The sequence below is a fragment of the Vulpes vulpes genome, chromosome 10 (assembly GCF_048418805.1).
Source record: "Vulpes vulpes isolate BD-2025 chromosome 10, VulVul3, whole genome shotgun sequence".
Classification (NCBI taxonomy): Eukaryota; Metazoa; Chordata; class Mammalia; order Carnivora; family Canidae; genus Vulpes; species Vulpes vulpes.
The window spans coordinates 67,076,334-67,102,627 of NC_132789.1; the positions used below are offsets into that span (position 1 = coordinate 67,076,334).

Consider the following 26,294-nt stretch of genomic DNA (forward strand, 5'->3'; position numbering starts at 1 on the left):
CTGAATTTTTCTGAGTCTTTTCCCAAGGACTCTTGACTTTAGAGTCATTGAGATATTATCAATATACTTAACCAGAACCTGACTAGATTAGAATTATATGTTCTTACTCCATTTTTGAGTTATTTTAGACAAAACAATTCTATGAGTACTTAATTTTCAAAGTAATGCATGGCAAAGGAAGTTATACCTAGGAGAGGTTAAACAATAAGAGGAAAAGAAGAGGAAACTAAGTCATTAACACACATTTTATTAATTACTCCAGCTCCTGGACGTCTTCCCTCCCTAGCCTGACCTTTGAGTCAGAATAACATGGGATGATACTGCCATATGGTATCAAATGGAACCAGCTCATTGGAAAAATATGACCCCCTTATCCTGTAGCTTGTGCAACGTTATGAGAAATAATTTTTTTTCCCTTTTAAATAGTTTGGAAAGTTTTTTTCCCCCTTTCTTTTTTGTGTGGCTTGATTTCTTTAAAAGAAAACAACAACAAAAAGTCTCCCATATGTCTTGTATATTTGCAGGCTAATTATTTCTAACAATTAATACATATTGTTGGATGCTTACCGTGTGCCCACTACTGTAGAAGATTCAAGAGCAATGCCATATAAAATTTAGTCCCTGACCTCTTCCAAGGAGCTGGAAGTTTTGTTGAAGACACAATGTCTTGCCATAAACTTTTCTTTTTCCCTTACTCCCTCCTTCCCTCTCTTCTTTTACATTTCTCTCTTCCTTCCTAACTTCCCTCCCTCCCCACTTCCTCCTTTCCCCCATCCTTCCTTCCCACCCTCACCTCCCCCTTCCTTCCTCCATCCCTTCCCTCCCTCCCTACTTTCTTCCTTCCTTCCTTCCTTCCTTCCTTCCTTCCTTTTCTTTTTCTTTTTTCCCTCTTCCTTCTCTTCCCTAAATAGAAAACTATTTGTTTATTAGCATATGTTTATCCTCAAGACATCAGAGTATGATGTCCCACACCATTCTTAACTATGTTATCTTCACATAATGATGTAGTGATCGGCTGAGAATATCACAACTTTATTACTAGTAATATTGCTAATACTGATGCTAATAATTTAACTCCTTCAGTCTCTATCTAAACCTTTACTTTTTTCCAGTTCCATGGAAATGAATGAATTTGGAATTGAATGAAATGAATTTCCATTTAGGTAAATCTATTTCTTTCTTATGGGTCATATAGGCAAGTTTGAATATCCTATCCCAATAAAAATATTAACTATCCTTTATTTATGATTAAATATGATCTAACTGGGAGATGAAAGTAAGGCAAATAGATTTAAAAAGACAAAAATGTATGTTCATTTTGTGTGGAATTTCTTAATTTGCCAGCTGATCTTTTGAAATAAAAATGGTTGAAAAAATTATAGATTTCCTGAGAGAGTGTCAATAATGCTTGCCTTAAGGCGAATCAGCCTAATGAGAATTACTTCCTCTAATTTACTACTCTTTTTTTAATTTTTATTTTTAATTGAAGAATAATTGACATATTTGTTTCAGATGTATAACAGTGATTCGACAATTACAGACATTATGAAATGCTTACCACTGTAACTAGAGTTATTATCTGTCACCATACAATGTTATTACAAATTATTAACTATATTCCCTACGCTATCCCCCACACTATTCTTAACTATAATATCTTCACACAGTGATGAAGTGATCAGTTGAGAATATCACACCTTTAATACTAGTAATACTACTACTAATACTGATGCTAATAATATACTTTAAAAACTAGAGAGTATTCCTTTTTTTCTTTCCTTAGACCAACACCCTTTTTGAAATTCTGCATCCTGTAATTGTTTCTTGAGAGACGGAAGAATTGAAGCTCTCATGCTCAGAATGCCCATGGGAACATGTTGCAGATGTGAACTTCAACTGCTAGATGTGTCAGAGCTGAAAATGCTATAAGTCACAAGCAGAAATCCTTAAACTTTGAAAAAAAAAGTATGAAAGTTATTTTGGGACATGGGATGGTGCCTGAGTGAGGCAAGTTGGGGCTATTAAGATTGATGTCTGAAAAAGAAAGCAAAAGAGAGAAGTAGCAAAAAAAGGAATGGGAGGACTTTGAAAGCAAACTTCATCTATTCGATAATTTTAATTAAAACTTAACTTGAATGTTCAGGAAAAGTTAAGATAATTGATTAATTCTCACAATACAACTGCTTTGTAGAATAGCTTTTTGTTTCATTTTATAGAACTATTTGGTTAGTTACCTCAACCCATTATCTTCCTTCTGTGAATATAGTCTTTAAATTCCCTGAAATTCCATTTTCTTCTTCTCATACTTCTTACATCCCATATTTCCTACCCAACCATGCAGAAATAAATTTAATTTACCTTTCACTTTCCTTTTATCCTTATTTAGCCGAAAACATATGCTTCAATAGTTAAAGTGCAAATTTTGCTAATAAGCATTATATGGTTGAGGCATTGTGATAAAAGTCCTAATATAAATAACTGGCTTCAAATCTGGGATTACCACTGAATCCTCATTTTAACTCATTGGAGTTAAAATGGTTTAAAGTTAAACCTCGTTTAACGTCAGCTGGGTAGCTTCACCAATACTTTAGACATGAGATTTGACTTAAAGGGAATCTTGCTGCACATAGAACAGTTGAGTAAAGAAAATATGATAAACTATATCTTGCATGTTATTTACTTTAATTCATTTAAACCATTAAATTAATAGATGTCCTTCAAAATGCATTTTAATTCCTTAGAAAAATTTCAACAGAAAATAGACTGTGAAATAGTCCAATTTCCTTCATTTAGGAGGCCCAATACTTCCCTTTTGGTTGTGTTAAGTTTTACTCCCAGAAGGGAGATGGGACAGATCTGGAGGAGGCCAAGTACTGCCCAATAAAGCACTTCCCTCATTAAAGGCTTCTCACCATTTTTACTGTATCTTTTTAAAAGATTTATTTATTTATTTATTTATTTATTTATTTATTTATTATGAGAGACACAAAAAGAGAGGCAGAGACACACACAGGCAGAGGGAGAAGCAGGCTCCATGCAGGGAGCTGATATGGGACTTAACCCCAGGTCTCCAGGATCAGGCCCTGGGCTGAATGCGGCGCTAAACTGCTGAGCCACCTGGCTGCCCCATTTTTACTGTATTATATGGAGTATTTTTTGTTATCAAATGCTTCAATCTGTTAATCATCATAAGGCTCTCTATCATTCCATTTTTCTGAGATATATTACTATAGGAAATTGTGCATTTCATCCAAGTTTTCAAATTTATTGGTTTAGAGTTGTTCATAAAATAAACTTATTCTTATTTATTTTTACTTTTTTTGATGGTTTTTGATTTCTATGTTTATTTGCATCTTCTAGTTTTTCTCTTGATTAACCTCAACAGAGGCTTATCTACTTGGTTGGTTTGTATTGTTTTCAATTTCGCTTGTTTCTGCCCTTTATTGCCTTCTTATGTCTTTCTTTGGGTTTATTGTGTTATTTTTTAAAATATACTCAATTGCCTATGTAGCTCATTCCAGGCTCTCTTCTACTCTAATAGAAATACCCAAAGCAACAAATTCTTCTCAAAACACCATTTTCCTCACATTCCACATTTTTAAATATGGAATATTTTTATTATCATTCAGTTCAAAACCTAATTTTCATAGTGATTTCTTTTTTTAACCATGAGTTATCTGGAGGTATATTATAAAATGTTTAAATATTTATATTTCCTTAATTTGTATTTTTAACCTCTAACATAATTAAATTGTGGCCAAAGAGTGCACTATAGAATACCTTTACTGTGAAATGTGTTAAGATTTACCTTATAGCCTAATCAATCTGTGTAAAATTTCCAAGTCTGTTTGAAATACTAAAATTTGCACTTTTTGAACATGACTTTTGACCACTGCTCCCATTTTTTTAATGACTGTTGATCTATAATGTTTCCTATTTTTAGCTGGGCCAATTTTGATCATTTATCTTTTTTTCCAAAAATTTTTCTCTAGATTTCAACATGCAAGTACCATTTGTGGAAGGATAGACCATAATGGCTAATGAATCTATTGTGTGTCCTGACGGGAGAGTTGTAGACCAGATCTCTAGGTTTCTAGATCAAGTCCATACATTTTATAGCATAAAAAGCAGAGCCTTATTCAACATTCAATAGATAACTCTTGGTATGCTACTGGGGATCATAGAATAGCAAGTCATGATGCAACTTCTTTTCATCTGACCCACCAAATCATAAGATTAAGCAGGCACAGCAGCAATCCATTAAACCATAGAAATGGTCTCTTTGGGGTTTGGCCTGAGCAATCAGGTAGCCAGTTTGTCACCCACACAGCAGCAGTGTGTCTCTTTCAGATTAGTGACCCCTCTGAGTTTCCTCATAACCAGATAAGGAAGAAGAAAAAATTCTGGATCCTTTTCTTTTTCTGAATTTCATGACAATGTTTATTGGAATTTTAGTGTCATAATGACTTTTTTCTCCAATTTTACTGAGATACAATTGATTGTATAAGTTCAAGGTATACAAACTCATGACTTGACATATGCATATATTATGCAATGATTACCACAAGAAGTAGTGAACATTCATCACCTCACATAGTTACAATTTTTCCCCCTTGTGATGAGAACTTTTAAGATCTACCCTCTTAGCAACTTTGAAATATACAGTATAGGATTATTACCTATTATCACCATGCTGTACATTATGTCTCCAAGACTAATTTATCTTATCACTAGAAATTTGTACTGTTTGGCCACCTTCACCCATTTTGCCCAGCTCCCAACTCCTGCCTCTGGCAACCACAAATATGATCTCTGTTTCCATAAGTTTGTTTTTTTTTTTAGATTCTGTGTATAACTGTAATCATACAGTATATGTCTTTCTCTGAGTTATTTCACTTAGGATAATGCAAATCTAGTCAAAAGCAAGTGCAACTCAAAACCACAATGAAATGTCATCCCACACCTGTTAGAATGGCAATCAGCTTATAGTTTTTTTTGTTTTGATATATATTTACATATGAAGTCAATGATATATCTACTAAACCTAATATAATAAAGTTTAAAAAATAATAATGGTTGGAGGACGTATCAAATGCCTTTTTGACCTCTGTGAAGATGATTACTTTTTTTTCTTTTATCCTATTACTAAGGAAATGATATTAATAGAGGTGGAGGTTGATGTGGGTGGGAAAGGGATTATGTGTATTAAATGTCTTTATTTGTACACCTGCACTGTTCAGCTAAGTAAATGCTTAATAATTGGTTTTTGAGTAATTCTGCTTTTATAGCTTGCCAGAAAATTTTATGATATGATCTGTATGACTATGTGGTAAAGGAGAATATGAATTTTAGAGGCAGAGAAATTACTTTAGAAGCAACTACAATATCCTAGGGAGAAAGCAATACACACTGATTTGATATAAAAATCATTCTAGCTGTTCTGTAGAATTTTCCACATCCTAGGTGATTGGAATCTTTCCCCATGTTATTTCCTAGCTTTCCTTTAATACCCCAGTATTTCTAGAGAATTTAGATATAAAGTTTGATTAGACTTAAATTCTTTTTTTGTTGCTCTGTTTCATAAGTAGGAACTCTTCAAAGGTCATCTTGTGATGATTATACTCCTTCATATCAGGAAGCATTTATTTTCTGGCTTTTCATGAAGCTGAGATTGTTCACTCTGCTCAAATGGTGAAAGACTGATTTCTTCACTGCAGATTTTCCCATGAACTTTCCATTTATTTTTTCTTTTAACCAACCATTAATGACCCTTGCCTGAGTCATGTCCTTCTTAAAGGATTGCAAAAATGGTAATTTTCTAATTATATCATTTGCCTGCTCATATTAGGTGGAATTTTTTGGTGAAAAAATATTTTCTTCATCAATTGGAGCTATTTGCTTTCTGTATTATACAGTTCATATAGAAAGGATAATGGCTTAACATTTTCTTTAATAATCAATTTACAAAGAAATAGTTGGTGCCCCAGTAACCCCCAATGATGAGTGTTTTTTTGTTGTTTTGAATATATTTGGCATATAACATTGTGTGCGTTTAAGGTGTACGGTTTGTTAATTTGGTACATTTATATATTGTAATGCTGTTGCCACTGTAGCAATATTTAACATCTCTATCACATTACATAATTACCTTTTGCTTTTTTAGTGGTTTTACTAAGTTTTAGTCTCTTTAGCAAGTTTATTGATTGTAATTAAAGTACTATTGCCTATATTCATTATATTGTGCATTAGATTTTTATGGCCTACTTACTACTCTTTGCATGTTTGTACCCTTAAACAATATCAGTCATCCCCTGACTCCCCATCACCAGTGACCACCATTTTACTTTATGATTTTTTTATGGGTTTGAGTTTTTAGATTCCATATATAAGTGATACCATACAGAACTTGTCTCTCTCTGTCTGATTTAATCACACTTAGTTTAATGTACTCAGTGCCCATCCATGTTGTTACAAATGACAGGATATCTTTCTTTCTCATGGCTAAGAAATATTCTGTTGTGTTTGTGTGTGTGTGAACACAGTATACATATATATTATATATGCATACCATATACATAGAGTATGGTTGTTTCTATATCTTGGTAAATGATTTTTAAATTCTCTTCATTGAAGATGAAGATGTGGGGAACATTCGTTATCCATTTTTCTTTTTGTTCTTAGCAATTGGGTTATAAACATTTTTTTAAAAATGACCTCAAACTCTATATTCAGTTTTGTAAATCTATTTAAAATATTTATACATATATTTGTGTTTCATTGCTTTCAATGTTCAGTTATATCAAGCAGTGGTTTCTACATTAATTTGATTTCACCCATTGTGTCCAAACATAAATGATATTTAGATTGTACATTTTCTGTTCCCATATGTTATACACACATAAACATATGATAGAACCTTAATGTCATTGTTCATAAAATTTTTCATTTAATATTTTTTTCCCTTAAATAAAGGATTCACCAACCTGATGCTTTCTATCCACCAATGCTCTTTTTTCCTCCATATTTTTCCCTATTAAAAAACTTTTTTTTAATGAATGAAATGAAATAATGAAATGAATTGTACAGAACACATAAAACTATTTAAAATTACAATAATGTTAATGTCCATGTGAATCTATGTGAATAATGTGAATATTATGGAGTAGAACACTCCATATTATTGAAGCTCCAGTGTGCTCCTCTCATACAATTCTCTCTCCCTTTCCAGAGGTAATTAACAGCCTGAATTTTGTTACTTTATTTTTCTTTATAACTTTAACAAATGTATATGTAATCAGAAAACATTACATCATTTAAATTGGCCTATTTTAAGCTTTATATAGTAAATCTATAATACATAAAGATTCTTTGATATTTTAATTTGCTCATTTCTATGGATTTTAGAAGTCAACCATGTGACAACAATAAAAAAAACAAGCAACCCAATTTAAAAATTGGCTAAAGACATGAATAGACATTTCTCCAGAAAAAACATACAGATGGCCAATAAGCATATGAAAAGATGATCAACATCACTATTCATTAGGGAAATGAAAACCAAGGCCACAATAAGATATCAACTCATACTTGTCAAAATGGCCACTAAAAAAAAAAACAAAGACAAAAACAAAACCAGAAAATAACAAATGTTAGTAAAAGCATGGAAAAATTGGAATACTTGTGCACTGTTGATGGGAACACTATAGAGAACAGTATGGCAGTTTTTTAAAAATTAAAAATAGAGGGGATCCCAGGGTGGCTCAGTGGTTTAGCGCCTGCCTGCCACTCAGGGCGCGATCCTGGAGTCCCAGGATCAAGTCCTGCATCAGGCTCCCTGCATGGGGCCTGCTTCTCCCTCTGCCTGTGTCTCTGCCTCTTTCCCTCTCAGTGTCTCTCATGAATAAATAAATAAAATCTTAAAAATTAAAAATAGAGTTACCATATATTTCAGCAATTCCACTTCTAGGTCTATACTTAAAAGAATTGAAAGCAAAATCTCCAGGAGATATTTGTACACACATGTTCATAGCAAATTTATTCACAATAGTCAAAGGTAGCAGCAATTCAAGTGTCAATAGATGGATGAATGGATAAACAAAATGCGGTATGTACATATAATGGGGTATTATTTGGCCTTAAAAAGGAAGGGAAATTCTGACATATGTTGCAACATGGATGAACCTTGGGGATATTATGCTTAGTGAAATAAGTCAGTCATAAGAAGGCAAATACTGTAGGATTCAACTTACACACAGTACCTAATATAGTCAAATTTATACAGACAGGCAGTAGAATGGTTGTCAGGGCCTTAGGGAGGGAGGATGGGGAGTTGTTATTTAAAAGGTATAGAGTACTAGTTTTGCGAGATGAAAAGAGTTCTGGAGATTGATTGCAAAACCATATGTATGCAATTAGTTGCTACACTATACACACCAAAATAGTCAAAATGGTAAATTATATGTTATGTGTATTTTACCACAGGTGAAAGTCATATGCAGGATGTATATGCAATATCTTAATTGCATTTTTAAGAATGAAATTATTCATCCTTGGGAATATTTTCAAGATCAAGATATTGCTGTTACTTGTCTTTTCACTCTCTATGGGTCTTTTGTTGAAATCGGTTGTTAGTTTTAGTGTAGCCACATTTATCAATCTTTATGATTGGCATTTAAAAAAATCTTCTTTAATATATCTTTCCCGACCTTGAAATAGTCTTTTTATCATTAAATATTTTAGAGTTTTCTACCTTATTTAAGTCCTTAATCCATCTGAAATTGATTTTGTGAAGTGGGATATTTATATACTCCCCGCCCCCCCCCATACGGATAACAGAATGTCTCTATAGCATTTACTAAATAGTATCTTCTTTTCCACTGATTTGCATATACAACTCTGTCATGAATCAAGTTTCTAGATTTCCATGATTCTAGTTTTGGGGCTTTCATTTGTTTTACATTGATTAAATTTTTATCTCTATTGCACTACCATTTTCCTAATTCATATATTTTTAATGTATAAAAATTGTTTTTTCTAATGCATGTTACTGGGATATAAAAATTGAGTTTTGTTTGTATATCAATTTTGTTTTTTTGTTTTTTTTTTTTAAAGATTTTATTTATTTATTCATGATAGTCACACAGAGAGAGAGAGAGAGAGAGAGAGAGGCAGAGACACAGGCAGAGGGAGAAGCAGGCTCCATGCAGGGAGCCCGACGTGGGATTCGATCCAGGTCTCCAGGATTGCGTCCTGGGCCAAAGGCAGGCACCAAACCACTGCGCCACCCAGGGATCCCTGTATATCAATTTTGATTAAACTCTTACTAATTTGGTAATAATTCTGTATTCTTTGGAGCTTTATATTTAGAGAATCAGATGATTTGTTGATAATGATATTTTCTTTTTCTTTGTAACTTTTATTATTTTCATTTTTTTTCTTCTCTAATACTGTAGACTAGGAACTCTACTATTGAATAGGTAATAGCATCTTAGCCTTGTTCCTAATTTTTTAGCAAATACCTTAACATTTCATTATTGTGCATAATGTTTGCTGTAGTTTTTTTACATATACTTTTTATTAATTAAAAATTTCTTCTATTCCTACTTTGCTGAATTATTCACATGAATTTACATTGATGTATAGCTAATGCTAATTTGGTTAAAATAATTGGCTAAAATGATTGTATGATTTTTCTCCTTTTAATCTGTTAAAAGAGATTACCTTATCCTAAATTATATTAATGGATTTTCTAAGGTTAAGCAAACTTGGTCTCATACAAGACTTATAAACATACATTATTTTTTATGTACATTTCTAGATTTGGTTCATTATGTTTTTCTTAAGATACTTCATTAATTACATAGGTTTGCATTGTTCCTTTCTTTTTCACTGTCCTTGTTTTGTTATGCTGTCAAAGTTCCACTAGCCATTTAAAATTTATGATGAAAAAACAAAGAAATAAAATAAAATTTATGGTGAATGGGCAGCCCCAGCCCGGTGGCTCAGTGGTTTAGCGCCGCCTTCCACCCAAGGTGTGATCCTGGAGACCCAGGATCGAGTCTCACATCAGGCTCCCTGCATGGAGCCTGCTTCTCCCTCTGCCTGTGTCTCTGCCTCTCTCTCCTTCTCTGTGTGTCTCTCATAAATAAATAAAATATTTTTTTAAAAATTTATGGTGAAAATAAATAAAATTTATTGTGATATTTTCTCTGTTTTCTGAAGAGTTTGTGTAAAATTGAAGTTAGATGTTATAGCATTTTCTTTGAATGGAGTTTATTTATTAAATAAATGATTCATTTCCTTTCATGTTTGTAGCTGCTTTTCCTATCCGTTTGTGGCATGGCCTCAAAGTTTTTTGATGCATATTACTATGGGCTTCTTCTGGTTAGTATTTATATTGTTCCTGCTACATTCTTTTAAATTTCCTCCAAACTTAATACTTACTTTTCATATGTGTTATCATTTACTTGTATTGTTTTTATGTTTTTAATGCATTGTTTATTATTTATTTTATTCTTTTCAATCTCTTTATTGGGTCTTCTGTTGGAAAAAAAAAATGCCCGTATTTTTGGTTCTTGTTTTGCAGGTATGAGGAAGGGTTACACTTAATCACACTTTGAAGTTAAAGTGTGGCCAACTGACTTGCACTGCCCAGTGAAACATGAGGAAATGTGACTCATGTCACCACCAGATGTGCAAATCTTTATGCTATCTCTCACTGCTGTGGCACATGCAGAAGACTCTTGTTGAAAGGAGAGAGTAGGGTCTCTGTCAGCCTGAGACCCTGAGTGGCTCCAATTGAGTAAGAACCTGCCTGTTGACTCCTGGTAATATGAAGTATGAGTTAGAAATAATGTTATGTACTTTTAATAATGCTATCTTGATATTTGTTTCATAGCATAACAAGCCTAACAAGCCTATCTTGACTCTTAAAACAACATACATATTAACATTTATTATAACTCATGAACCCAAACTGGGTTTCTATTATATTATATTATATGTTTTTCTGTATGTTTGGAATATTTCATAATATTTAAAATTTAAATTAAAAATAATGGAGAAAGAATATTGTTTTCATGTTCATATATATTTTAAGGAATAGGGAATTGAACAACTTGTTCCTAGATCAAAATATTCCCACATATTTAATTCCCACAAATTTCCATGATAATAGCACATTAAAATACTTTTATTTTCTTTACTTGAGTTCAATTTTTCTATGTGCTTTAATATAGAGGGTTACTAATTAGTGTGTTTGGTTTCTGTTCTCAGGTTCCTTGCCCTCGGCCATATTCAGGGAGAGACACTGTCACCTTGCTGTAATCCCTGCAATAAAACAATCGGGAACTGTTTAGGCATCATTGCTTTGAAACCACATTTCATATAGTAGTAATCTATCAATTCGCTAGTTCATTCTCATCTATCATTCCAGGAATCATGATGGAAAGACCCTGCTATTAGGAAATTTCTAGACCAGTAAATTATGGACCATGCAACATATCCTCTATGTATTCTAGAGTTTCACTGATTCTAAGTCAGTTTTTATGTTACTCTCCAAGTTTTGAGAATCTCCATACTAAGTAGGCACTAGAAATATGGACTCACAAAAATTTCTCACAGAAAACTTTTTATTCTTCCCCAGAGTCCAACCAGAAATAAGCTTACCAGAAACAAACGGAAATCCTTGTCTCTTCCCTGGCCTACTGGGGAGATCTTCATGAATTATCTCTTTTTCAAATCCTTTTTTTTTTTTTTTTTGAGTCATCTTTTGCTGAGTAAAGGCTTTATGTAATATTTTTTCTGTTGTGATGTGTGAAATACCTAGATAAAATTTTGTTTTTAGATAAAATTTTTTATGTATAAGATGTTCGAAGAAATCAGCAACAAAAACTTCAAAAGAATAATAGTAAAGGGGCAAAGGACAAGAAAAAAGAGTTCAGAGAAAAAGAAATAAAAAAGATTCTTAAATGTCTGAAAATATACTCATCACTATGCATAATAAAATAAAGTGTGAGATGTCATTTCACATCTGGAAGATGGGAAAAATTCCAAAATTTTGACATGTGCTTTGTGCATCAGCCTGCAGAAGAGACATCCTTTACAATGCTGGTCAGACTGTCAAATGGTACAACCTCTATGGAGGACAATCTAGCAATATCTCTCAAAATAAAACACATTTTTTTCCTATGATCCAAGGAAACCACTTTTAGGAATTAATCCTACAGATATATTTACAAATATACATTATGATGTAATTATATGTCTATATACTACAGAACCTGTGTCTGTCAGTAAACAATTGTTTTCTGCACAAATAAATACTCTTTGGTGTTCTAAAAGGCAGAGAAAATCTCCATGTACCGATATGGAAATATCTCCAAGATACATTGTTAACTAAAAACAACAACATCAGATCTCATAAGATTATATACAAAAGAGAGCTACATTCTGGGTATAAAGGAAGAAAAACTACTTATATTGCCTAGGAAACAGTGGAAGAATCATAACAAACTAATAAAAGATATCACTTCTAGGAAGGAGGGGAATTGATGGATGGAGATGGGGTAAAAGTAAAACTTATTACATAGTTTTTATTTTTGAACCACATAGATGCATCATACATTCAAAAATAAAGTATAAAATAATAAAACAAACCGTAGCCCCTAGTTGTTCAAAGATTTCTTTGGGCTGTAAGGTCAAATATTTCTTTGGGCTGCTCAGGTGCTTATAATCTGTGCCACTAATCTTTCATGCATTACTACGTCTATTAAAAAGACCTCTTTTCCATTTTTAGGGGCTTGGTGCTTAGGAGTGCTTATTTTTAATCAAACTCTTCAGTCATTTGATGGAAAATATATGCTAAACTTATTATAAGATAGCAATGGTTAACAATGGCAAACATTGGGCAGCCCGGGTGGCTCAGCAGTTTAGCGCCATCTTCAGCCCAGGGTGTGATCCTGGAGACCTAGGATCGAATCTCACGTCGGGCTCTCTGCATGGAGCCTGCTTCTCTCTGCCTGTGTCTCTGCCTCTATCTTTCTGTGTCTCTCATGAATAAATAAATAAAATATATTTTAAAAAATTTCAAACATTGAAGATCTTTATTTTGAAAAATACTCTTTCCTCCTATCTCTGTCATACTCTTCAGAGATAAGCACTATAAACAGTAATCTACACAATAATCAATGCCTTATTTTCTCTACTGTATTTTGAGTATTTTTTAAAATCATGACTCTTACAGAATCGACCTCATTCTTTAAAAATTGCATAGTATTCTATTGTAAGGGTGCTATAACTAATATATCAAATATCTATTTATGAGCACTTAAACTGTTTCCAGTGTATTAATTATACTGCAATACATGTGCTTGCATGTATATCCTTAAGGATATGTACATATATATCTAAGAACAAATTCAAAGAAACAAAAATGCCAAGGTATGTACAATTTAAAATTTGATATCTACTATCAAATAACTTTTAATGAGAAATGTTGATGCATTTCCATATTGTCTAATTCCCTCAGCTAATTTAGAGTATATGAAACTATTAAATAATAAAATCACAAGATTGATTTGGATAACTTTTACTAAGGATATATTCAATTTGAAATCAAATTAAGTAATCATAAGGTGTTTTAGGGATGGAGGAGGCAAGTCTTTTCTACACTGTTGGCCTTAATGTTCTCTTTCCATCAATAGTCAAAAATGTCTTTAAGCAACTTTCCAGGGAAGCATTGAGAAGTCATTTTGTTACAGACATTTTCTAGAAAATGACTTAGAAGAAAGTAAACCTAGTGAAATATTTCTATTTGCATGTACCTATGTTGTAGCAAAGAAATAAAAACACAACTAACCTAAAGCAAGAGAACCATCATTAATGAAATAAATTTTACCCTTAAATTTGAGCAATAAATAAATAAATAAATAAATAAATAAATAAATTTGAACACTTAGGTTAACTTGGAGACAAAGAAATAGTTATGATTTGTATCACCCGTATGAGTTGGCCAGTCTAAGATGGATTATTTCTGTGACTAATGTGTGAAGTAAAAGAGAACTGGATAACTAAGGGTGTCACCAATTATCCTTAGGAACAGTTGATTGTGGACTCCAGAATCATAATGTTGTGAGCTCTTAGTTATTAGTATTTTGATATAAACTTATGCCCAACTTTTAGGCATCTATTAAATAATATATATTCTCTATATGTAATTGTATGGTCACCCTACATTTTATATACCATTAATATATATCACTGTCTTGCTTATTATTCTTAAATTAATTCTGTAATATGGGTTTCACTTTTCACTCATAAAACTGCATCTTTACTAAACCTACAGCCAGAAGGGAGGACTTAAGATGGTGGAGTAGTAGGAGGGCCTTATGCTTGCTTCTCCCTCGAACACAACTAGATAATTATCAGATCATTTTAAACACCCAGGAAATCCATCTGAGGACTGAAAGAACAAATTGCAAACCAGAGGGGAGAAAGAGGTCACATCGTGGAAGGCAGGAAGTGCAGTGATGAGATTTGGGGGAGTGAGAAAGCAGCATGTAGGGGATTGCACAAGAAAAACACTTCCCCAAAACCATTGACTGGGATAATGAAAGGGCCTGATTATTGCAAGTTTTAAAAGCAGTAAAGCTGAAGGTATGAAGCTTTAGAAGTCTGTGCCATCTCTGAGTGGAGCCTGGTGGGCATAGTGGTGCTCCTCTGGAGAAGGAGGGCAGAAACCTGGGAGCAGACAGTGTGCTCTGAGGATTGCCTGGGTTGCACCAGGAGAGACAGTTCTCCTTCTCTTTCTGCATTTAAGAGAGGTAGCATTGCTTCTCTGGGGACAAAAGAGGTGGCAGGTGCCATTGAACTGCCCCATTCATTGGCATAGAAGCCAAGATGCCTGCTGAGTGCGGCTAATCTAGATGCTGGCTTTTTGTTAGCTTTACCATAAATTCCACGCTCCTGCATATCCATGTGACTGCCCTTCTGGGACAAACTGGCACCAGCCACAGCATGGCAAGTGAGTCCCTCCCCCAAAGGATTGGCATGGGTCTGGGCTGTGCTGAGTCCCTAAAATTTGGAGTTTTGGAACCCAGCCACATTCGTGAGATAAAACACAGGAGTACTGTGCTGCCAGATGGGCAGATGGCTCAGACACAGACAAGGTGAAGGCAGGGATCTGATGGAAGCCTAGGACCCAAGAGGGGAATTATTCGCTCTTTTGTTAGGGCTTCCCAAACAGTGGTAGGCACAAACTCCCCTCTCCAGGGAAGAGTAGGCCTGTGCCATTTTTCACCCCTCCCATCACCTCAGGTGGACTTCAGCGAGGGGCACAGTCCACAGAGTGGAGGCTTGAGTTGCTTACGCCAAGCCCCAAACCCCTGCACCTTACAGGTGCCTTTTTAAATAGGGCAAGTGTGATTGAGAACCTGAGCACAGCAGGACCCTCCCCCGTAAGACCATCACAAACCCAACAAACACAAGCCTGATGATCATGGATTGCTGAAAAGCTTCAGCTCTAGTGGAAATAGGACCAGCACAGGTTTTTCTAACACACAAAAAATAGAGACCTACACAAAATGCCAAGACAGAGGAATTCATACCAAAAGAAAGAACAAGAAGAGGTAACTGTCAGGGAGTTAATCAAAATAGATAGAAGCAATATGCTTGAAACAGAATTTAAAACAACAATCATAAGGATACTAGCTGAGTTTGAGAAAAGCATAAAAGAAACAAGAGACACTCTTATCACAGAGATAAAAGACCTAAAAACTAATCAGGCCACAATAAAAAATCCTGTAACCAAGATGCAAAACCAACCGGATGTAATAACCATAAGAATGGAAGAAATATAGGAATGAATAAGTGATATAGAAGATAAGCTTATGGAAAATAAGAAGGTAGAAAGAAGAGGGAAAGAAAAATATTGGCTCATGAATTTAGACTTAGGGAACTCAGTAATTCCATGAAGCACAATAACATTCATATCATAGGAGTCCCAGAAGAAGAAGAGAGGGGGAAAGGGGATAAAGATTTATTTGAGGAAATTATAGCTGAAAATTTCCCTAATTTGGGGAAAGAAACAGATGGCCAAATTCAAGAGGCACCGAGAACATCATCAAAAACAACAAACCAGCCAATAACAAGATGTATTGTAGTAAAATTTGCAAAATATGGAAATAAGGAAAGAATCCTGAAAACATCAAGGAAGAGAAATTCCTAACCTACAAGCAAAGACAAATCAGCTTAGCAGTGGCTCTATCCACAGAAACTTGACAGGCCAGAAGAAAGTGGCATGATATATTCAATATACTAACTGGGAAAATATGCAGCCAAGATTACTTTATCCAGCAAGGCTGTCATGCAGAATAGAACTAGAAAAAAAAAAAAAAAAAGAGTTTCCCAGACAGATAAAAACTAAAGAAGTTTGTGACAACTAAACCAGCCCTATAAGAAAGAGTAAAGGGGACTCTCTGAGTGGGAAAGACCAAAAGCAACAAAGAGTAGAATGGAATAGAAATTATCCAGAAACAATGACTTTACAGGTAATACAATGCAACTAAATTCATATCTATCAATAATTACCCCAAAAGTAAATGGACTAAATGTTCCAGGCAAAAGGGTATTAGAATGGATTAAAAAAATAAGACCCATCTATATGATGCTTTTAAGAGACTCATTTTAGACCAAAAGACACTTCCAGATTGAAAATGAGGGGATAGAGAACCATCTATCATGCTAATGGATGTCAAAAGAAAGCTGAAGTAACCATATTTATATCAAACAAACTAGATTTTTAAATCAAAGACTGTAACAAGAGATGAAGAAGGGCACTATATTATAATAAAGGTGTGTATTCAACAAGAAGATCTAACAATTATAGATATTTGTGCCCCCAACCTGGGAGCACCAAAATATAGAAATCAATTTATAACAAACATAATGAAATTCATTGATAATAATACAATAATAGGTGATTTTAACACCCCACTTATAGCAGTAGACAGATCATCTAGGTGAATCAACAAGGAAACTATGACTTTGAATGACACACTGGACCAGATGGACTTAAAAGATATATTCAGAACATTTCCTCCTAAAGCAGAATGCACATTCTTTTGGAGTGCACATGGAATATTCTCCAGAATAGATCACATACTTGGTCACAAATCAGGCCTCAATAAATACAGAAAGATTGAAGTCATAGCATGCATATTTTCTGACCACAACATTGTGAAATTCGAAGTCAACCAAAAGAAAAAGCTTAGAAAGACCACAAATACATAGCAGTGAAAGAACATCCTCCTAAAAATCAATGGGCCAACCAGGAAATTAAAGAAGAAATGAAAAAAATGCATGGAAGCAAAATGAAAATGAAAACATGACAGTCCTTTAAGATGAAGCAAAGGTAGTCATATGAGGGAAGTATATAGCAATATAGCCGACCTCAAGAAGCAAGAAAAACCTCAAATACATGACCTATCTTACAACTAAGGGAGCTAGAAAAGTAACAGCAAAAAAGCCTAAAGCTAGCTTGACTTGCATCCATTTGCGCCTGTCCTATGTTTATTTCTCCAGAGCTAGACCCCATCCTGTTCTCTCATGTTTTATTTTCAAGCAGAATTCCTAGCTCTGCAGCTCACCTTATATCCCCTAAGTTCTTTCCATCTGGCCCATAAATAGCCTGTATCTACTTGCGTTTCCTTGGAGACTGTCTCACTGTTGCTTCCTCTCCACAGCTACTGCTTTAATCCGTGTTTTGCTCACAAACTTACACTAATTCTACTACAGCAAATTTGAACCTTTCGTAGCAGGCTTTATGGCCATTGGAGCACAGTAGTGTAGCATCTTGCCAGGAGCTAGAGTTGATTTATACAAAAAGACGTAGGATCCCTAGCATTTCCCAGGTGGTAGGGTAGAGAATAAACCCAAAAATTCACTTTCAATGTCTTTCTATCTGGAAGCCTTTGTTTTCTAAGAATTATTAACAATGGATTCCAGCTATCAAAACAAGTATTTTCAAGTAGTACATTATTATATAAAATGCAGGAATGATGATTCAAATTTTCTAATTTTGGAAACAGTTCATGGTGCATTATGATAAAGTAGAAAGATTTTTAAAACATTATAACTTTTACTTTGCTAAACTTTGTCTTGCAGCAAAAGATAGAATAATAAAGATCTGGAAATGTTGTCTTCATCACAATTTATTAATTCTTTATATTTTTTTAAAAAAGATTTTATTTATTTATTCATGAGAGACAGAGAGAGAGAGACAGAGACAGAGACATAAGCAGAGGGAGAAGCAGGCTTCATGTAGGAAGCCTGATGTGGAACTCGATCCCAGAGTCCTGGGATATTGCCTTGAGCCAAAGGCAGACGCTCAACCACTGAGCCACCCAAGCGTCCCAATTCTTTATATTTTGGTTAAAAATTTGCATAAAGACAGTACTCAAAATGGGCATGCCCATTGCTTTCATATGTTAGAGATTCATCATGGTGTGCTGGAAAAGCCAGGGACTCTGATCCATACAGATTTAGGCTGGGATAAAAATTTAGCTGTGACATTAAACCGCTTACTTGACCCCTCTGTGGCTCATTTTTTACCTCTTCTGTGTTAACGATAGTTAAATGTCCTCTCTTTCAAAAGTTAAAATGGGAAAAAAATACATCAAGGCACTTAGCACAATGCTGGTCAGTGTAGATGTTCAGAATTCATTAGTTATTTTTCCAATCTTTTTTCAAAAATAATTCGTGGGGCCTAGGTGTAGGTGGTTCAGTTGGTTAAGTGTCTGCCTTCAGCTCAGGTCATGATCTCGGGGTCCTGGGAATCAAACCTCATGTGGGGCTCTGTGCTCACTGGGGAGTCTCCTTTTCCCTCTCCCTCTGCCCCTACCCCCAGCTTGTACTCTCCCTCCCTCAATATAATTCTCTAAAAAGTAAAAAAAAATGAACAATTCTTCACTCAAATAAAAAAATATACATAAACAAGTCTATAGATGCTTTTGAACTTCTCTACTTTTTTATTTCTGCAATACAACTCTTGGCAGTAACGTGATGAGGACACAAGAGTGACACCAGAGAAATCCGGGAATTTCAAGACCAGCAAAGTATAGAAGATGCTTATAAATAAAACAATGGAATAAATGTCTAACCCACCAGTAATAGAACTGATTCTTTTTTTAAAATTTTTATTTATTTATGATAGTCACAGAGAGAGAGAGAGAGGCAGAGACACAGGCAGAGGGAGAAGCAGGCTCCATGTACCGGGAACCCGACGTGGGACTCGATCCCGGGTCTCCAATATCACGCCCTGGGCCAAAGGCAGGCGCTAAACCGCTGCGCCACCCTGGGATCCCCTAGAACTGATTCTTAATATATTTTAACAAAAAATCAAAGTTAATCAATCAATGAAGCAAAAATATCCCCACCTAGACCTTTCATTTAAATAGCATTTGGCTGGTTGTTCCCAGTATCTTCTCCCTTAAGTCCCATTGAAAGATCTATGAAGACAATGATAGCAAATGTTACAAAAACAATGCTAACCACTAAGGTTGATAATCTACCTAAATTCAGATTTTGCAAGGAGTCTTTGATAAGTATGTGAGAGTTAGTATGATTAGAAAAGCCAAAAACTTTCTAAAGTTCACCTCATAGATGATCTAGATTTCACCTCATTAAGATAATACTTTACACCTGTCCCACTGAAGTTTCAGTGGATCCTCGACATCAATAGCAAGCAAAATATTAAGTTATTGTCCTTCTATCATGCATCTATTGTGTTTTGGGACAACCAGAATAATGTGGTTACACTTCATTTTTTTTGCTTCCTGACTACTATTCTTTGTTTATTTAATCAAAGAAAATCCCAGAAAGTCACTGGGACAGTGGGGGGGGGGGGGGGGTCTAAGTAATGAAGCATTATTGTCAAAGATATGTAGTTTCCACAAATAAAACACTACAGCAAAAATTGAACTCTATCAGAAATTCCTAGAAAAAATATGTCCTGAGAACTGCAGCAATCCATACAGCTTATCATTCAGAATAGAAAAGAACAGGAGGGGATCCCTGGGTGGCGCAGTGGTTTGGCGCCTGCCTTTGGCCCGGGGCGCGATCCTGGAGACCCGGGATCGAGTCCCACATCAGGCTCCCGGTGCATGGAGCCTGCTTCTCCCTCTGCCTGTGTCTCTGCCTCTCTCTCTTTCTCTCTGTGTGTGTGACTATCATAAATAAATAAAGAAAAAAATATTTAAAAAAAAAAAAACCTTAGTATTCCCACACACACTAATTAAATGAATTTAAAAAAAAAAAAAAGAAAAGAACAGGAAATTTTCTGTAAGATAAATAGCACCTATAGTGGAATATAGCTGAACTAGGCATATTTTTTTTAAAGATTTTATTTATTTATTCATCAGAGATACACAGAGAGAGAGTAGAATTAGTGTATTCTACAACTTCCATTCTAAGGTTTAGAAAATGAATGGATAAAGAAGATGTGGTCTATGTATACAATGGAATATTACTCAGCAATTAGAAACGACAAATACCCACCATTTGCTTCAACGTGGATGGAACTGGAGGGTATTATGCTGAGTGAAATAAGTCAATCGGAGAAGGACAAACAGTGTATGTTCTCATTCATTTGGGGAATATGAATAATAGTGAAAGGGAATATAAAGGAAGGGAGAAGAAATGTTGGGAAATATCAGGAAGGGAGACAGAACATAAAGACTCCTAACTCGGGGAAACGAACTAGGGGTGGTGGAAGGGGAGGAGGGCGGGTGTTGGAGGGGAATGGGTGACGGGCACTGAGGTGGACACTTGACGGGATGAGCACTGGGTGTTTTTCTGTATGTTGGTAAATTGAACACCAATAAAAGTTAATTAAAAAAAAAAAAAAAAAGAAAATGAATAGACATCCTTCATAGAATGCAAGAAGTCTTGGCCTCTTCGAAACGGGAGCAGAAAACAGTAAGGGGAAAACATGATTAGCTAAAAGGAGAGCATAAAGAGATAAAAAGAGAGGTGACTAAATTAGGATTTCAAGACAGTAAGAAAAAAATAGCATGATTAAAATTCATTGCAGAAGCAAAGAAGCAGAAATAATATTACATAAAATTAAATCAGTGATATAAAGAACCTTCCAAAGCTTTTCCAGACATAGTGGGAAAGAACAAAGATGAGAAAATTATGATAGAGAAGATGAAAACACAGAATAAAAATAGAGAATCAATATAGATTTGACCAAAAAAATAAAAAGAAATCCTAGGCAAATCAGAATAAATAACAGTGAAAATATAAATAAAAAAACAATTTTCTGAAGTGAAAAAGCACTTGCTTATGTGTCCAAATAGTTCAGCACATTCCAGGAAAAAACAACAAAAAGAAAGAAAGATTTAGATATATGCTGGTGTAATGTTTGAGTTGTAATCACAAATTAAAAGTCCTCTTTCTGTCCGGAATACAGAAAATAAACAAACAAGCAACTGAAACTTGACCTCAGGACAGAAGTTAAAATTAAGATACATCAGACAGTTTATATAACACTGAGTACCAGAATAATAAGCAACATCTAATAATAATCATATTATCATTAATTGAGCACCTGCTGCATATAACATGCATGCACATTTTATCTCTTTAATTAAAATAACCTCCCTGAGAGATGGGTAATATATTCCCGTTTGAGGAAACTGAGATTCAGACAATTATCATGACCAAGATTCTATAGTCAGAAAATTGTGGAACTGAAATCTAACCTACTTTTATTTGACTCTAAACATGTGCTTTTTTATAGTAATATGCAATCTCTATAATACATATAGGAAGATAACTTTGATCTAAAATTTAGTACCCAGTTAAGTTGTTTTTAGCAGAAGTACTTGTGAGAAAAAGGGATCTGTTTAGCTTCATAGAAAGGAATCTAAGCTGGGTAGATCTTTAAAAAAAAAAATCTCATTATGGCCTTTGTATTTCTAAATTCAGGACTGCTTTTTAGATGGGAAAAACCTCTTGATCTATCATGTCATTTTTGTGATAGACTAGGAATAGAGTCAGGCTACACCCTTTTACCTCTTGCTTATTTCCCCACAAGCCAACCTGCAACCAGTAAAGTGTGGTTTCCACACTATTTCTGCTTCTGAAATAGAATCATGTTATTTCCCCTTGAATGTACATACAGTTTCATATAATAGATCCAAGACACCGATATTACATCATGTGAACTATTCCAATGTCAGCAGGGCACCATCCACTTATTTAGATAACCCAGGAAAAAAGAGTCCAGTGATAGACCAGTGGAATATATGATGAGCAAATTTGTGTTATTGAATAAAATGCAACAGAATGAATATATGTTGTGTGACATTGAATGAAAAATTGAGAATACTCTGAGATATTTTTTAAAATGACAGAAAAACATCTTTAAAGAGGTGTTTGTTTGGATTCAGAAATTACCTGTTTGTTCATTTTTAGTAAGCATTATTTTCACAGATTCACTTCAGTGAAGAGAGTTGCTATAATTTCCCTGCTCTGAGATAATTTATCATTCGATTATTTCCCCAGTATTAATATGTTTTTGAAGTTGACAACGAATAAAAAAGAAACAGATGTTAAGGTCACCCAAGATGAGACCGTAACTGAGCAGAACCTCCTTTCCACCTCAAAGTGGAAGAGATAGGGTAGGTGAAAACAACAACTGTGACAAACATGCTTCTTTATATTTAAAAAAAGGTAGGGGTGCCTGAGTCTTGCAGTCGGTTAAGCGAACAGCTCTGTTTGGGCTCAGGTCATGATCTCAGGGTTGTGAGATTAAGCCCCATGTTTGGCTCCATGCTCAGCATGGACTCTGCTTAAGTCTCTTTTTCCCTCTCCCTTTGCCCTTCCTCCCTTCACTTGCTTTGTGGCTCTCTCTCTAAAATAAGTACTTAAATATAAATAAATAAATAAATAAATAAATAAATAAATAAATAAATAAATAAATAAATAAATGTAAAGTATAGCTGAGAAAGAATTATGGCCTGAGAGAATGGAAGAGGGCTCTTATTACCAAGAATTTGACTCACAAAAAAAAAAAAAATTTAAAAAAAATGACACTGGCATTGGGTAGGAATGAAAGTTGGAGAAAACTGATAATGAAAAAGTGGAGGATAACCCAAAGAATATGAAAGGACTGTACTGAGCACAGATATTTAAAAGCAGGGCCATTACTACTGGGTTCTAATCAGTTTTTCTGTTCATTTCTAAGACATGGAAAAGAAGAGATAGATGGAAATACACAGTAAATAATAGCACTGCATAGAGAAGTATGTCCTCAGCATCTAAGCACTTCAAATATAATTGACTGAAGCAAAATGGTTTGAAATAACCTGGAGTTTCTAGAACAGTTCATTGTTCAACATTATTTAACTGTTATTTAACTGACCAATCTATTACGATGCTTTGCCAGAAAAGATAAGATCATAATAGCTATAGATTACTGTAATAGGTGAGAAAGAAAATGTGAAAGAGGACAACTGAAGGGACAGACCCTGCTGAAGGCTTACTCAGATATGCGTATACCTCCTAACACAGAGAATGAGTATATTTGCCTTTTATCATCACCATCAAAAATGCTTCAAAAAGTTGATGTTAAAATGTTGTAAGTACTTAAGAAAACATATACAGGTAGTTCTGTAGGATAAATTATTTGACTACCTTTAAATTGGCTGGCATCCATTAATTTATCAAATGTTGTCCCAACTGGATATTTGTAATAAAAATACTGACAATAAAAATACCGACATAAAAAAAATACTGACATAATAGTTTAAACTTCTGATTCTCTCCACTTAATCTGATAACTCTATACATGTGATGAGAGAACTTGGAAAGATTTGGCAGGCTCAGTTTTCTCTTATTCAGCAAACTAGCATTTAATTTGGAAAATCCTGAATAACGCATTTGGCAAGGGCCTTTTTCTCATTTCTAAAGAGTCTGACAGCCACACTATGCATGACAAGCTCATAAAAATAAGCCAGCTGGTCATAGAGTCATCTCAATAGGGAAAAGGAGATCAAACAGACTAGAGCCAGCTCAGTAGAGAAAAGATCAAACAGACTAGAATGTTTTCATCAGAATTTGCCATAAATATTTTCTTGAGATAGATCATTGAGTAATCATTAATATTTTGAATTATGAGTCCTCTTCATACTTTGATCCTAACTATGTGCCCTCTGCTCAGGAAAAATGCACATGTGTTCAAGAAACAAAGAAACATTTTCATATGTTTTGAGTCCATTCTTGGACTTCGGGAGTTTTCTTGGATGACAGTTAAGAATATTTACGGTGGAGTAATAACTGAAATATTACTTTTTGGTGATCATTAGATCACTAAATTTCACTATTAATTCTCCCTTCTCATCCTCACTAACTCCTCTTCCTTTCCCAGCAACAGAGATTTTTGTTGTTGTTGTTTATTGAATTTTAAAGCACAACATAAATGTGTTCAGACATCTGAGAGATTGTAGTATCTAAGAATTCTCAATATTCACAAAGATATGAGTTCTTCCTTGCGTGTCACTAAGTTGAATTTGTTTTTTATTTGTTGCAGATTCATGTTTTGAAAGTGCCATGCGTGTTTAAATTCTATGGGTGTTTAAATTCTATGGAATCTGATCCACAGTTAATATCTGGTGGTATACTTGACATAGTGAAGAATCTTAGATATGTATCCAAATTCTCAGGTCAAGCTAAACTAGCATACTTGCTATTAATTGTGATATGAATTTTAGTTTTGGGAACATGAAAGGCCAAAAACTGTTCAAGGACTTTGTTAATCTGATTTGAAACAGCTTTATTAAGGTATAACAGACACACAATTATTACATATATATAAGTGCACAATTTGAAGTTTTCTCATGTGTATATACCCTCTAAACCACAACCATAATCAAAATAATAAATATATCTATTTCCCCAAAAAGTGTTCTCATGCCCCTTTGTAAGATTGCCTTCTAGACACTTCATCTCTTATCTCCCCACCCCTATCATCTTCAGGCAATCATTAATTTCATTTCTATCATTAAAGATTAGTTGGTAATTTCTAGAATTTTTAAATTAAATCATAGTATATGTATTCTTTTTGGTTTGGTTTTTGGCATTCAGCAAGATTACTTTAGGACTTACTCATGTTTTTAATGTGATCAGTAATTCATTTTTTAAAAATTATCATATCATATTTCCTTATACGGATATATCATAATATATTTATTCATTTGTCATGAACCAAAGAATGTGAGGAGACTTTCAAAGCTGGAAAAGGAAAGAAAATGGATTGTTTCCTGTTTCCTAAGACTTCCAGAAGTAACACAGCTCTGCCAACCTATTTTAAATTTCTGACCTCCAGAACCAGAAGATAATATATTTATGCTGCTTTAAGCCAACTTTGCATCATTTATTATAGTAGCATTAGGTAACTACTACAATGCTTTTTATCAGGTTGAAGAAGTTTCGTTTTATTTCTAGTTTGCTGAGAGCTTTTATAAGAATCAGCATGAGATTTTTGTCAAATGTTTTGTCTACATCTGAGATGATAATATGGCTTTAATTTTTTTATTTTTGTTGATATGGTAAAGTATATTAAGTTCTAATATTAAACCAACTATGGATTTGTAGAATTAACTCCATTTGATTATGATATGTTCTCTTTTTATTTATTATCTGATTGGATTTGATAAGATTTTATTAAGAACATGAGGATAGTGGTTTGTTCTTTGTTTTTTTCCTTTCTCCTAATGTTTTTGGTTGTAATATCAGATTTTCTTATCTTCAATTTTCTGGATGAGTTTGTGTAGAATCACAATGATCTTTTCGTAAATGATTGGTGGAATTCACTAGTAAAACTATCTGGGCCTAGAGTGTTTTATGTGGGAATTATATAAACTACAAATTGGATTCCTTTGGGAGATATTTTGTTATTCAGAGTATCTATTCTCCAATGAACTTTGATAGATTGTGTCTTTCAAGGAATTTGTCCATTTTATCTAACTTATCAGATTTACTAACAAAAAAGTTGCTCATATTATTATCCTTTTCATATCATAAAATTTCTAGTGATCTCCCTCATTCTTGATATTGGTCATTTGTTTTTTATTTTTTTCCTCCCTGCTAAAAGTCTGGTCATATAGGTTGATTGATTCTACGATCTTTTCAAAGAAGCAATTTTTGGTTTCATTTATTTTCTATATTGCCTCTCTGTTTCTGTTTCATTGAGTCATTGATATGTACATTGATATTTATTTTTCTTTCTTCTT

General features: G+C 34.1%; 1 long non-coding RNA gene across 1 annotated transcript; it reads left to right on the forward strand.

Moving 5' to 3' along the window:
- Positions 1–876: 876 nt before the first annotated feature.
- Positions 877–12,668, forward strand: LOC140594223 (uncharacterized). Its single transcript, XR_011994901.1, has 5 exons — positions 877–1,163; positions 1,784–1,965; positions 10,315–10,383; positions 10,586–10,801; positions 11,275–12,668. It is a non-coding gene; the product is annotated as an uncharacterized lncRNA (long non-coding RNA).
- The last annotated feature ends 13,626 nt before the right edge of the window (positions 12,669–26,294 follow it).